Source organism: Pleurodeles waltl, chromosome 11, assembly GCF_031143425.1.
Source record: "Pleurodeles waltl isolate 20211129_DDA chromosome 11, aPleWal1.hap1.20221129, whole genome shotgun sequence".
NCBI lineage: Eukaryota > Metazoa > Chordata > Amphibia > Caudata > Salamandridae > Pleurodeles > Pleurodeles waltl.
Window position 1 is genome coordinate 1,003,993,459 of NC_090450.1, and position 15,119 is coordinate 1,004,008,577.

The following is a 15,119-nucleotide window of genomic DNA, read 5'->3' on the forward strand; positions in this document are numbered from 1 at the left end:
GTGCTCCTGTGTATCCCTGCAGTGCTCCTGTGTATCACTGCAGTGCTCCTCTGTATCTCTCCAGTGAACCTGTGTATCCCTGCGGTGCTCCTGTGTATCCCTGCAGTGCTCCTGTGTATCCCTGCAATGCTCCTGTGTATCACTGCAGTGCTCCTCTGTATCTCTCCAGTGCACCTGTGTATCCCTGCAGTGCTCCTGTGTATCACTGCAGTGCTCCTCTGTATCTCTCCAGTGAACCCGTGTATCCCTGTGGTGCTCCTGTGTATCTCTCCAGTGAACCTGTGTATCCCTGCGGTGCTCCTGTGTATCACTGCAGTGCACCTGTGATGGTGCTGCCTTCCACTGTGTATCACTGATGTGCTCCTGTGTATCTCTGCAGTGCATCTGTGTATCCCTGCAATGCTCCTGTGTATCTCTCCAGTGAACCTGTGTATCCCTGCGGTGCTCCTGTGTATCACTGCAGTGCACCTGTGATGGTGCTGCCTTCCACTGTGTATCACTGATGTGCTCCTGTGTATCTCTGCAGTGCATCTGTGTATCCCTGCAATGCTCCTGTGTATCACTGCAGTGCTCCTCTCTATCTCTCCAGCGAACCTGTGTATCCCTGCAGTGCTCCTGTGTATCCCTGCAATGCTCCTGTGTATCACTGCAGTGCTCCTCTGGATCTCTCCAGTGCACCTGTGTATCCCTGCAGTACTCCTGTGTATCACTGCAGTGCTCCTCTGTATCTCTCCAGTGAACCCGTGTATCCCTGTGGTGCTCCTGTGTATCTCTCCAGTGAACCTGTGTATCCCTGCGGTGCTCCTGTGTATCACTGCAGTGCACCTGTGATGGTGCTGCCTTCCACTGTGTATCACTGATGTGCTCCTGTGTATCTCTGCAGTGCATCTGTGACAGTGGTGCTTTGCACTGCCTATCTCTGTTGCACTCCTTTGTATCACAGCAGTGCAACTGTGACAGCGCTGCATCACATTTCGGATCCCTGTAGTGCTCATGTGTATCTCTGCAGTGTACCTGTTACTGTGCTGCCTTGCACTGTGTATCAATGCAGTGCACCGGTGATGGTGCTGCCTTGCACTGTCTATCACTCCTGTGCTCCTGTGTATCTCTGCAGTGTAACTGTGACAGTGGTGTGTAGCACTGTGTATTATAGCAGTGTTCTTTTGCAACTCTGCAGTGCATCTATGAGATGTGCCTTGCACTTTATATCACTGCTGTGCCCCTTTGTATCACTGCAGTGCAACTGTGACAGCGCTGCATCACATTTTGTATTCCTCCAGGGCTCCTGTGTGTCTCTGCAGTACACCTGTGACAGCGGTGCCGTGCACGGTGTGTCTCTGCAGTGCACCTGTGACAGCGGTGCCTTGCACTGTGTGTCCCTGCAGTGCACCTGTGACAGTGGTGCCTTGCACTGTGTATCCCTGCAGGGCTCGTGTGTCTCGGCAGTGCATCTGTGACAGTGGTGCCTTGCACTGCGTATCCCTGCAGTGCTCCTGTGTGTCTCTGCAGTGCACCTGTGACAGCGGTGCCTTGCACTATGTATCCCTGCAGGGCTCCAGTGTGTCTCAGCAGTGCATCGGTGACAGTGGTGCCTTGCACTGTGTGCGCATGCAGTGCACCTGCGACAGTGGTGCCTTGCACTGTGTATCCCTGCAGTGCTCCTGTATGTCTCTGCAGTGCACCTGTGACAGCGATGCCTTGCACTGTGTATCCCTGCAGGGCTCCTGTGTGTCTCAGCAGTGCATCGGTGACAGCAGTGCCTTGCAATGTGTATCCCTGCAGTGCATCTGTGACAGTGGTGCCTTGCACTGTGTATCCCTGCAGGGCTCCTGTGTGTCTCTGCAGTGCACTTGTGACAGCGGTGCCTTGCACTGTGTATCCCTGCAGGGCTCCTGTGTGTCTCTGCAGTGCATCTGTGACAGCGGTGCCTTGCACTGTGTATCCCTGCAGGGCTCATGTGTCTCTACAGTGCATCAGTGACAGCAGTGCCTTACACTGTGTATCCCTGCAGTGCTCCTGTGTGTCTCTGCAATGCATGGGTGACAGTGGTGTCTTGCACTGCGTGTCTCTGCAGTGCACCTGTGACAGCGGTGCCTTGCACTATCAAAGCAGTACACCTTTGTACCTATGCAGTGTACTTGTGACAGCGATGTCTTGCACTGTGTATCCCTGCAGTGCTCCTGTCTGTCTCTCCAGTGCATCGGTGACAGCTGTGCCTTGCACTGTGTGTCCCTGCAGTGCACCTGTGATAGTGATGCTTTGCGCTGTTTATCCCTGCAGTGCTCCTGTGTGTCTTTGCAGTGCACCTGTGACAGTGGTGCCTTGCACTGTATATCCTTGCAGTGCTCCTGTGTGTCTTTCAAGTGCATCGGTGACAGTGGTGCCTTACTGTGCTCCTCTGACTCTCTGCAGTGCACTTGTGACAACGGTGCTTTGCGTTGTGTATCCCTGCAGTGCTCCTGTGTGTCTCTGCAATGCATCGGTGACACTGCCTTGCACTGTGTATCCCTGCAGGGCTCCTGTGCGTCCCTGCAGTGCATCGGTGACAGTGGTGCCTTGCACTGTGTATCCCTGCAGTGCACCTTTTACAGCGGTGCCTTGCACTTTGTGTCCCTGCAGTACATCGGTGACAGCGGTGCCTTACACTGTGTGTCCCTGCAGTGTACCTGTGACAGTGGTGCCTTGCTCTGTGTATCTCTGCAAGGCTCCTGTGTGTCTCTGCAGTGCACCTGCGGCAGCAGTGCCTTGCACTGTGTATCCCTGAGGTGCTCCTGTGTGTCTCTGCAGTGCATCGGTGACAGCAGTGCCTTGCACTGTGTCTCTGCAGTGCACCTTTGACAGTGGTGCCTTGCACTGTGTATCCCTGCAGTGCTCCTATGTGTCTCAGCAGTGCATCGGTGACAGCGGTGCCTTGCACTGTGTGTCTCTGCAGTGCACCTGTGACAGCGGTGCCTTGCACTGTTTATCCCTGCAGGGCTCCTGTGTGTCTCAGCAGTGCATCAGTGACAGGGGTGCTTTGCACTGTTTGTCTCTACAGTGCACCTGTGACAGCGGTGCCTTGCACTGTGTATCCCTGCAGTGTTCCTGTGTGTCTCTGCAGTGCACCTGTGACAGTGGTGCCTTTCACTGTGTATCCCTGCGGGGCTCCTGTGTGTCTCTGCAGTGCACCTGTGACAGTGGTGCCTTGCACTGTGTATCCCTGCAATGTTCCTGTGTGTCTCTGCAGTGCACCTGTGACAGCGGTGCCTTGCACTGTGTATCCCTGCAGGGCTCCTGTGTGTCTCTGCAGTGCACCTGTGACAGTGGTGCCTTTCACTGTGTATCCCTGCGGTGCTCCTGTGTGTCTCTGCAGTGCACCTGTGACAGTGGTGCCTTGCACTGTGTATCCCTGCAATGTTCCTGTGTGTCACTGCAGTGCACCTGTGACAGCGGTGCCTTGCACTGTGTATCCCTGCAGGGCTCCTGTGTGTCTCAGCAGTGCATCGGTGGCAGCGGTGCCTTGCACTGTGTGTCTCTGCAGTGTACCTGTGACAGCGGTGCCTTGCACTGTTTATCCCTGCAGGGCTCCTGTGTGTCTCAGCAGTGCATCAGTGACAGGGGTGCTTTGCACTGTTTGTCTCTACAGTGCACCTGTGACAGCGGTGCCTTGCACTGTGTATCCAAGCAGTGCTCCTGTGTGTCTCTGCAGTGCACCTGTGACAGTGGTGCCTTTCACTGTGTATCTCTGCAAGGCTCCTGTGTGTCTCTGCAGCGCACCTGCGGCAGCAGTGCCTTGCCCTGTGTATCCCTGAGGTGCTCCTGTGTGTCTCTGCAGTGCATCGGTGACAGCAGTGCCTTGCACTGTGTGTCTCTGCAGTGCACCTTTGACAGTGGTGCCTTGCACTGTGTATCCCTGCAGTGCTCCTGTGTGTCTCTGCAGTGCACCTGTGACAGCGGTGCCTTGCAATGTGTATCCCTGCAGGGCTCCTGTGTGTGTCTGCAGTGCATCGGTGACACTGGTGCCTTGCACTGTTTATCCCTGCGGTGCTCCTGTGTGTTTCTGCAGTGCATCTGTGGCAGCGGTACCTTGCACTGTGTATCCCTGCAGTGCTCCCGTGTGTCCCTGCAGTACATCGGTGACAGCGGTGCCTTACACTGTGTGTCCCTGCAGTGTACCTGTGACAGTGGTGCCTTGCTCTGTGTATCTCTGCAAGGCTCCTGTGTGTCTCTGCAGTGCACCTGCGGCAGCAGTGCCTTGCACTGTGTATCCCTGAGGTGCTCCTGTGTGTCTCTGCAGTGCATCGGTGACAGCAGTGCCTTGCACTGTGTGTCTCTGCAGTGCACCTTTGACAGTGGTGCCTTGCACTGTGTATCCCTGCAGTGCTCCTATGTGTCTCAGCAGTGCATCGGTGACAGCGGTGCCTTGCACTGTGTGTCTCTGCAGTGCACCTGTGACAGCAGTGCCTTGCACTGTTTATCCCTGCAGGGCTCCTGTGTGTCTCAGCAGTGCATCAGTGACAGGGGTGCTTTGCACTCTTTGTCTCTACAGTGCACCTGTGACAGCGGTGCCTTGCACTGTGTATCCCTGCAGTGTACCTGTGTGTCTCTGCAGTGCACCTGTGACAGTGGTGCCTTTCACTGTGTATCCCTGCAGGGCTCCTGTGTGTCTCTGCAGTGCACCTGTGACAGTGGTGCCTTGCACTGTGTATCCCTGCAATGTTCCTGTGTGTCTCTGCAGTGCACCTGTGACAGCGGTGCCTTGCACTGTGTATCCCTGCAGGGCTCCTGTGTGTCTCAGCAGTGCATCGGTGGCAGCAGTGCCTTGCACTGTGTGTCTCTGCAGTGTACCTGTGACAGCGGTGCCTTGCACTGTGTATCCCTGAAGGGCTCCTGTGTGTCTCTGCAGTGCACCTGTGACAGTGGTGCCTTTCACTGTGTATCCCTGCGGGGCTCCTCTGTGTCTCTGCAGTGCACCTGTGACAGTGGTGCCTTGCACTGTGTATCCCTGCAATGTTCCTGTGTGTCTCTGCAGTGCACCTGTGACAGCGGTGCCTTGCACTGTGTATCCCTGCAGGGCTCCTGTGTGTCTCAGCAGTGCATCGGTGGCAACGGTGCCTTGCACTGTGTGTCTCTGCAGTGTACCTGTGACAGCGGTGCCTTGCACTGTTTATCCCTGCAGGACTCCTGTGTGTCTCAGCAGTGCATCAGTGACAGGGGTGCTTTGCACTGTTTGTCTCTACAGTGCACCTGTGACAGCGGTGCCTTGCACTGTGTATCCAAGCAGTGCTCCTGTGTGTCTCTGCAGTGCACCTGTGACAGTGGTGCCTTTCACTGTGTATCCCTGCGGGGCTCCTGTGTGTCTCAGCAGTGCATCGGTGGCAGCGGTGCCTTGCACTGTGTGTCTCTGCAGTGCACTTGTGACAGTGGTGCCTTGCACTGTGTATCCCTGCAATGTTCCTGTGTGTCTCTGCAGTGCACCTGTGACAGCGGTGCCTTGCACTGTGTATCCCTGCAGGGCTCCTGTGTGTCTCAGCAGTGCATCGGTGGCAGCGGTGCCTTGCACTGTGTGTCTCTGCAGTGTACCTGTGACAGCGGTGCCTTGCACTGTGGTGTCCCTGCAGTGCACCTGTGACAGCAGTGCCTTGCACTGTGTGTCTCTGCAGTGCACCTGTGACAGTGGTGCCTTGCACTGTGTATCCCTGCACGGTTCCTGTGTGTCTCTGCAGTGCACCTGTGACAGAGGTGCCTTGCACTGTGTATCCCTGAAGGGCTCCTGTGTGTCTCTGCAGTGCATTGGTGACAGCGGTGCCTTGCACTGTGTGTCCCTGCAGTGCTCCTGTGTGTTTTTGCAGTGCACCTGTGACAGAGGTGCCTTGCACTGTGTATCCCTGAAGGGCTCCTGTGTGTCTCTGCAGTGCATTGGTGACAGCGGTGCCTTGCACTGTGTATCCTTTCAGTGCTCCTCTTTATCTCTGTAGTGCACCTGTGACTGCGGGGCCTTGCACTGTGTATCCCTGCAGGGTTCCTGTGTGTCTCTGCAGTGCACCTGTGACAGTGGTAGCTTGCACTGTGTATCCAAGCAGTGCTCCTGTGTGTCTCTGCAGTGCACCTGTGACAGCGGTGCCTTGCACTGTGTATCCCTGCAGTGCTCCTGTGTGTCTCAGCAGTGCATCGGTGACAGCGGTGCCTTGCACTGTGTGTCTCTGCAGTGCACCTGTGACAGCGGTGCCTTGCACTGTTTATCCCTGCAGGGCTCCTGTGTGTCTTAGCGGTGCATCGGTGACAGGGGTGCCTAGCACTGTGTGCCTCTACAGTGCACCTGTGACAGTGGTGCCTTGCCCTGTGTATCCCTGCAGGGTTTCTGTATCTCTGCAGCGCATTGGTGACAGCGGTGCCTTGCAGTGTGTGTCCCTGCAGGGCTCCTGTGTGTCTCTGCAGTGCATTGGTGACAGCGGTGCCTTGCACTGTGTGTCCCTGCAGTGCTCCTGTATGTTTCTGAAGTGCACCTGTGACAGGGGTGCCTTGCACTGTGTATCCTTGCAGTGCTCCTCTTTATCTCTGCAGTGCACCTGTGACTGCGGGGCCTTGTACTGTGTATCCCTGCAGGGTTCCTGTGTGTCTCTGCAGTGCACCTGTGACAGTGGTAGCTTGCACTGTGTATCCAAGCAGTGCTCCTGTGTGTCTCTGCAGTGCACCTGTGACAGCGGTGCCTTGCACTGTGTATCCCTGCAGGGCTCCTGTGTGTGTCTGCAGTGCATCGGTGACACTGGTGCCTTGCACTGTTTATCCCTGCGGTGCTCCTGTGTGTTTCTGCAGTGCATCGGTGGCAGCAGTACCTTGCACTGTGTATCCCTGCAGTGCTCCCGTGTGTCTCTGGAGTGCATCGGTGGCAGCGGTGCCTTGCACTGTGTGTCTCTGCAGTGCACCTGTGACCGCGGTGCCTTGCACTGTGTGTCCCTGCAGTGCTCCTGCGAACACCGCGTCACGCACTGCGTGTGACACTCAGTGTTCCCGTGGCATCAGCGTCACGCACTGCATGCAGTGCCCTGCTGCAGACTCTTCTTCACAAGCCCCGAGAGCCGGGGATGCTGCCTTTAATCCCCCCTAATTCCCCTCTGCACGGATGCTCCTCGGCCCCCATTGGTGGAGGCGGAGGCAGTGCGCCGAGCCGCTGGCGCAGGGATTGGCTCTTGGCTCTGACCCGGTGCGGGATCCTGTGAGATCCGCATGTGGGGGCGGCACGGAGGGGGCTGCCAGCGGGAGAAGGCACGGTCCGTGGGCCCCCCAGGCGGCGTGGCTCCCTGTCCTAGGAGACTCTCCAGGAACCCTTTGAGGGGTCATGGCTGTGGGAGAGGCGTGTCCTGAAGAGGGGGCCAGGCCATCTGTGTGCGCATCCAGCGCGCCCGAGCGCAGTGAGTGAGAGGACCGCGGATCTGTGCGGAGGCCTATCCACTGGTGCCGGAGGTGATCTCAAGGGTCTGTCCCTGGGAGCTGGGGGACCACAGGCGATCCGGTACATAGCTGGCAGGGACCAGAGGTGATCTCCAGGGCCTGTCCCTGGGAGCTGGGGACCACAGGAGAGCCGGTGCACAGCTGGCAGAGAGGAGAGGGGACCACCAGGACCTGTCCCTGGGAGCTGGGGACCACCGGAGATCCGGTACATAGCTGGCAGGGACCAGAGGTGATCTCCAGGGCCTGTCCCTGGGAGCTGGGGACCAGAGGAGAGCCGGTGCACAGCTGGCAGAGAGGAGAGGGGACCACCAGGACCTGTCCCTGGGAGCTGGGGACCACCGGAGATCCGGTACATAGCTGGCAGGGACCAGAGGTGATCTCCAGGGCCTGTCCCTGGGAGCTGGGGACCACAGGAGAGCCGGTGCACAGCTGGCAGAGAGGAGAGGGGACCACCAGGACCTGTCCCTGGGAGCTGGGGACCACAGGAGATCCGGTACATAGCTGGCAGGGACCAGAGGTGATCTCCAGGGCCTGTCCCTGGGAGCTGGGGACCACAGGAGAGCCGGTGCACAGCTGGCAGAGAGGAGAGGGGACCACCAGGACCTGTCCCTGGGAGCTGGGGACCACAGGAGATCCGGTACATAGCTGGCAGGGACCAGAGGTGATCTCCAGGGCCTGTCCCTGGGAGCTGGGGACCACAGGAGAGCCGGTGCACAGCTGGCAGAGAGGAGAGGGGACCACTAGGACCTGTCCCTAGGCACCGGAGCGCAGTGAGTGAGAGGATCGCGGATCTGTGCAGAGGTCTGTCCACTGGTGCCGGAGGTGACCACCAGAACCTGTCCCTCGGTGCTGGTGCACCACAAGAGAGCTGGTCCATACCTGCCAGAGAATCATAGGTGAGCAGAATACAGGACTGTCCAGGGCCTGTCCCTAGGTGCTGGAGCACCGCAGGGGAGCCACTCCATAGCTGCCAGAGAGCCACAGGTGATCTCCAGGGCCTGCCCGCAGGTGCGAGGGGACCACAGGAGAGCTGGTCCATACCCGCCAGCCAGCCAGATGTGAGCGGACTTCAGGACTGTCCAGGGCCTGTCTCTAGGTGCCAGAGGTCCAGTCTGCACGGTGCCAGGAAGCCACTGGCGAGTGTCTTTTGCATCCCTGAGCGCCACCAGGGGAGTAGGTCTTCTGTGTATGTGAGCAACATCCATCAGCCAGTCCCTAGCTACTGTAGACCCAGCTGCAGTGCCATCAGAGAGCAGGTCCCATAGGCTGCGGCTGCCACACGGCTGCTGATGCTGGGCTGCTCGGTGCCCCTGCAGCAAGCTAATGAATTATTTCCAGACAAGTCCCAGCCTTTCATGCTCAGGGCCCAAAGGCTGCTGATGCTGCCTTGCCTCACCGGCACAATAATACCTCTACCATGGTATTGTGCCCAGGTGGGCATTAACATCACACCAGGCATCGACACCACCCAGGATATGTACCAGTATCACCAGGAATCCCAGGAGTACTGGAAGTGTGACCTCCAAGAATACTGTGAACAGGGACACCCTGGATATTGGTAAGGCACCACCAAGAACAACAGTGCAAGGGACACCCAGGGCATCATAGGCGTCGGCACGGAGACCACCTGGAGTATTGGTATCAGGAGGAGTGTTTTGCCACCACAACCACCAAGGGCATTGCCCCCGGGGACGCCAAGGCCATCAGAAGCAGAACCTACATGGACATCCAACGCTCTTCATGTTAGGTACGTTGGTTATTTGTACAGATCCCTTCTGTAGTCCCAGAACTACAGTGTTCCCAATATAATGTTCTGTATAAACTGGCATGGAAGGAACCAATAGGTTTTTTCAAGGGGTGCTCTTGTCTTTAGAGATTGGTCAAAAGTTGCATTTGTGTATTGGGGTTCAGGGGGTGTTGTAGAATGCTCTTGTCTGTGGGGTTTCATCTCAGAAGAGTTTCTTCAATGGGTGTTGGCCAGAGGACGCATTAATCAATGGGGGTTGTCAAAGTATGCTCTTATCTGTGTGAATTCATCCCAACATTCTATAGTCTGTAAACCTCTACTGGATGAAAATCGTGTCAACGGGGCTTCACTGAAGGATGCTCTAGACTATGGTTTCATTAGAAGATGCTCTATCTAAAGTATTAAATCAAAGGATGCCCTTCTGTATGGGGTTATATTGAAGGATGCTGGTGTAAGAGATCCCCTTGGAAGCTTCTCTGGTCTAGTACCTTTGTTGGTGGATGGTATTTCCTATTGGGTTTCATCATAGTTTTCTGTTGCCTATTACGGTTCATCAGAACATGCTTTAGTCCAATAGTTTTGTTAGGAGATGGTCTGACTGTAAAGCTTCACTGGAGAGTGCTCTTGTCTTTGGCATTCCACAGAAGGATGCTCTTGACTATGTGGTTTCATTGGAGGATGCCCTTGTCTATGGGTTCCAATGAAGCATGTTCTTGACTCTGTGGTTTCATTGGAGGATGCTCTTGACTCTGTGGTTTCACTGGATGATGCTTCTGTCTATGGGGTTCCACTGAAGGATGCTCTTGACTGTGTGGTTTCATTGGAGGATGAGCTTTACTCTGTGGTTTCACTGGAGGATGCTCTTGACTCAGTGGGATCCTTGAAGGATGCTCTTGACTCAGTGGTTTCATTGGAGGATGCTCTTGACCCTGTGGTTTCATTGGAGGATGCTCTTAACTCTGTGGTTTCACTGTAGGATGCTCTTGTCTATGGTGTTCCATTGAAGTATGCTCTTGACTCTGTGGTTTTATTGGAGGATGCTCATGACGCTGCGGTTTTATTGGATGAAACTTTTGACTCAGTGATTTCCTTAAAGGATGCTCTTGTGTAAGGTGTTCCACTGAAGGATGCTCTTGACTCTGTGGTTTAATTGGAGAATGCTCTTGACTTTGTGGTTTCATTGGATGATGTCCTTATCTACGGCGTTCCAATGAAGGATGTTCTTGACTCTGTGGTTTCACTGGAGGATACTCTTGTCTATGGTGTTCAACTGTGGTTTCATTGAAGAATGCTGTTGCAACCGTAGTTTCATTGGAGGGTGCTGTTGATTCTGTGGTTTCATTGGAGAATGTTCTTGTCTATGGAGTTGCACAGACGAATGCTCTTGACTCTGTGGTTTCATTGGAGGAATCTCTTATCTATGGCATTTCACTGAAGGATGCACTTGACTCTGTGGTTTCATTGGAGGATGCTTTTGACTCTGTGGTTTCATTGGAGAATGCTCTAGTCTATGGCGTTCCACAGAAGGATGTTCTTGACTCTGTGGTTTCATTGGATGATGCTCTTGACTCTGTAGTTTTATTGATGGATGCTCTTGACTCCGTGATTTCACTGGAGGATGCTCTTGGCTATGGTATTTTATCAAAGGATACTCTCCTCTTCAGACTTTCACCAAAGGATGCCTCTTTCGGGGATGTTTCACCCGATAATGCTCTTGTCTATGGGGTTTCATCAGGTGATACTCATAACTATGGAGCCTGTCAGATTTCACTGGAGGATGATACTTTATCACAGGATAATCTTCTCTTTAGGGTTTCATCAAAGAGTGTATTTTCAATGGGGTTTTTCAAGAGGATGTTTTTCTCAATGGAGCTTTTGAACACAGATGTGCTTCTCCATGTAGTTTCATGAAAAGATATATTTTTCCAAGGATTTTTATCAGAGGGTGTTGGTTTCATTGCAGGGTGCTCAGTCTATGAGTCTTCAGCAGGAGATGCTTTTGTCTGAGAGGTTTCATCTGTGCATGGTCTTGTCATTATGGTGTCATTGCAGAAGGTTGTTGTGTATGTGATGTCATTTTAGAACGTTCTTGCTTGTGGGGTGTCATTGTAGAAGGTTTCTTGTCTGTAGTAGGGTGTCATTATAGAAGGCCCTTGTCTATAGGGTATCATTGCAGAAGGCTCTTGTCTGTGGGGTGTCATTGTAGAAGGTTCTTGTCTGTAGTAGGGTGTCATTATAGAAGGCTCTTGTCTATGGGGTATCATTGTAGAAGGCTCTTTTACGAGGGGTGTGATCGTAGAAGGCTTTTGCCTATGGGGTGTCATTGCAGAAGGCTCTTGTCTGTGGGGTGTCTATGCAGAAGGCTCTTGTGTATGGAGTGTCATTGCAGAAGGCTCTTGTCTGTGGGGTGTCTATGCAGAAGGCTCTTGTCTGTGGGGTGTCATTGCAGAAGGCTCTTGTCTGTGGGTGTCATTGAAGAAGGCTCTTGTGTATGGGGTGTCATTGCAGAAGACTCTTGACTGTGGGGTGTCATTGCAGAAGGCTCTTGTGTATGGGGTGTTATTGTAGAAGGCTCTTGTCTGTGGGTGTCATTGCAGAAGGCTCTTGTGTATGGGGTGTTATTGTAGAAGGCTCTTGTCTGTGGGGTGTCATTGCAGAAGGCTCTTATGTATGGGGTGTCATTGTAGAAGGCTCTTGTCTGTGGGCTGTTATTGCAGAAGGCTTTTGTCTGTGGGCTCTCATTGTGGAAGACACATGTCTTTAGGGTGTCTATGGGGAAGGCACTTGTGTATGGGTTGCATTGCAGAAGGCTCCAGTCTGTGGGCTGTCATTGTAGAGGGCTCCAGTCTGTGGGGTGTCATTGTAGAAGGCTTTTGCCTATAGGGTGTCATTGTAGAAGGTGCTTGTCTACAGGGTGTCATTGTAGAAGGCGCCTGTCTGTAGGGTGTCATTGCAGAAGGCTCCAGTCTGTGTGGTGTCTAGCAGAAGGCTCTTGTGTATGGGGTGTCATTGCAGAAGGCTCTTGTGTATGGGGTGTCATTGCAGAAGGCTCTTGACTGTAGGGTGTCATTGCAGAAGGCTCTTGTGTATGGGGTGTCATTGCAGAAGGCTCTTGTCTGTGGGGTGTCATTGCAGAAGGCTCTTGTGTATGGGGTGTCATTGCAGAAGGCTCTTGACTGTGGGGTGTCATTGCAGAAGGCTCTTGTGTATGGGGTGTTATTGTAGAAGGCTCTTGTCTGTGGGTGTCATTGCAGAAGGCTCTTGTGTATGGGGTGTTATTGTAGAAGGCTCTTGTCTGTGGGGTGTCATTGCAGAAGGCTCTTATGTATGGGGTGTCATTGTAGAAGGCTCTTGTCTGTGGGCTGTTATTGCAGAAGGCTTTTGTCTGTGGGCTCTCATTGTGGAAGACACGTGTCTTTAGGGTGTCTATGGGGAAGGCACTTGTGTATGGGTTGCATTGCAGAAGGCTCCAGTCTGTGGGCTGTCATTGTAGAGGGCTCCAGTCTGTGGGGTGTCATTGCAGAAGGCTGTGTGGTGTCATTGTAGAAGGCTTTTGCCTATGGGGTGTCATTGTAGAAGGTGCTTGTCTACGGGGTGTCATTGTAGAAGGCGCCTGTCTGTAGGGTGTCATTGCAGAAGGCTCCAGTCTGTGTGGTGTCATTGTGAAAGACACTTGTCTGTAAGGTGTCTATGCAGAAGGCTCTTGTGTATGGGTTGCATTGCAGAAGGCTCCAGTCTGTGGGGTGTCATTGTAGAAGGCTTTTGCCTAAGGGGTTTCATTGTAGAAGGCTCCAGTCTGTGGGGTGTCATTGCAGAAGGCTCTTGTCTGTGGGGTGTCACTTTAGAAGGCTCTTGTTTGTAGGGTGTCTATGCAGAAGGCTCTTGTGTATGGGTTGCATTGCAGAAGGCTACAATCTGTGGGGTGTCATTGTAGAAGGCTTTTGCCTATGGGGTTTCATTGTAGAAGGCTCCAGTCTGTGGGGTGTAATTGCAGAAGGCTCTTGTCTGTGGGCTGTCATTGTGGAAGACACGTGTCTGTAGCGTGTCTATGCAGAAGGCACTTGTGTATGGGTTGCATTGCAGAAGACTCCAGTCTGTGGGGTGTCATTGTAGAAGGCTTTTGCCTATGGGGTGTAATTGTAGAAGGTGCTTGTCTACAGGGTGTCATTGTAGAAGGTGCCTGTCTGTAGGGTGTCATTGTAGGAGGATTTTGACTGTAGGGTGTCATTGCAGAAGGCTCCAGTCTGTGTGGTGTCATTGTGAAAGACACTTGTCTGTAAGGTGTCTATGCAGAAGGCACTTGTGTATGGGTGTCATTGCAGAATGCTCCAGTCTGCGGGGTGTCATTGTAGAAGGCTGTTGTCTATGGGGTTTCATTGTAGAAGGCTCCTGTCTGTGGGGTGTCATTGTAGAAGGCTGTTGTCTATGGGGTGCCATTGTAGAAGGTTCTTGTCTGTAGGTTGTCTATGCAGAAGGCACTTGTGTATGGGTGTCATTGCAGAATGCTCCAGTCTGTGGGGTGTCATTGTAGAAGGCTTTTGCCTATGGGGTGTCATTGTAGAAGGCTCTTGCCTGTAGGCTGTCGTCACTGATGGCTCTTGTCTACAGGCTTCCATCGGAGGATCCCTGGTATATAGGATTCTGTTGGACCACATGCTTGCCTTTGGGTATTATTTTGGGTTCTCAGTGGTGCTTTCCTCTGGAGTTCTATCGAGCTGGTGCCTTGTCTGTGAGCACACAGATATTCTTAAACGATGAGCTGGCTCTGAGCGTTTGGCAGAGCGCCCTGTGTTTTCATGCAGCCCAAGAGAGAGTGGGTGGTTGTGCGACTGACTGAAGGAGGGGGTGATTGGGGTCGTACTCAGATTGTACCAGTAGCAGAGGCAGCTTCTGAAAAGATGCTGTGGATGGGATGCCACTGACAGTCTCACTCAACAATGATCACTCAAGGCTTTAAGGTTTCAGTGAGTGAACTTCTCATGATGACTAACCTATTGTTACCATTAACGAGCCTATCTGATTGCCCTACCAACCAGGAGGAGGGGAAAGAAGGGGGTCTTAAATACATGATGCCAATTGTTTCTTCCCACTTAGCTCTAGCTAGGTGTATGCCTTCAGTCCATCACCCCCGCCTCCTCCGTGTCCCACTGATGTTACCCTCTTGACTGCAGTTCACCACTAAATGGTCCACTATCACCACTGGGGCCTTTAACAACAGCACTTCATCCTATTGGCTGCTGTTGGTGATCGTATTATATTTTAATTGCTGGTGCTGTTGGTGAGTTTATGATATCTTGTTTGACTCCAGATGCCTTTGGCAACTGTTTTGTATCTCATCTGTGCTGGTGCTATCGGTGACAGTGTGATACCACACTCACTAATGGTGCCATAGACAACAGTATGAGTGCTGAATGGACGCATGTGCTCTTGATGACAGTAGGGTGTCTCATTGGTGTGGAAAACTGACCCCTTGTTGCAGTAATCCCCCCCCCCCACACACACTTTTTGCATCTTTTTTTCTGAATGCAACTTGTACTGGAATGCACCAGGTACCTGTTAAACTGGTCCCCAGTGCCAGTGTTGTTTCCATAAAATGGATAAAAATATTGTCACAATCGGCAACACCCATAGCTGCCACTATAAGTTCCTAGTAAATGGTACTTAGATACCTAGGACATAGGGTACTAAGGGTAGGCCCCTGAGGGCAGCATCTCAGATTGTGCCACCCTCTGGGATCCTGCATCAAAGTGCACCCAGCACTACCACTGCAGGCTGAGTGTCCTGTTGCAGTCCTAAAATGCAAACTTGACATGTGACCTGTCTAGTACACACTCCAGCCCTAAGGCAGGGTGCACTATAATGCATGTGTGGACTTAGGTGCATGAGCAATATGCCCCTACTGTGCCCTTGCCAAACCAGGGATATAGTAAGTGTACAGAGC

General features: G+C 53.3%; 1 protein-coding gene across 2 annotated transcripts in view; it reads left to right on the forward strand.

Moving 5' to 3' along the window:
* RIMBP2 (RIMS binding protein 2) overlaps positions 1–15,119 on the forward strand; it is a 1,257,287-nt gene that overhangs the window by 312,545 nt on the left and 929,623 nt on the right. The window contains exon 1 of one of the 2 annotated variants that reach the window (XM_069215363.1): positions 7,217–9,178. The exons of the other annotated variant lie outside the window; for it this stretch is intronic. The gene's annotated coding sequence lies outside the window, so the exon portion shown is untranslated. Of the gene's footprint in view, positions 1–7,216; positions 9,179–15,119 lie in introns of those variants that run through there. 2 annotated transcript variants of the gene reach the window in all.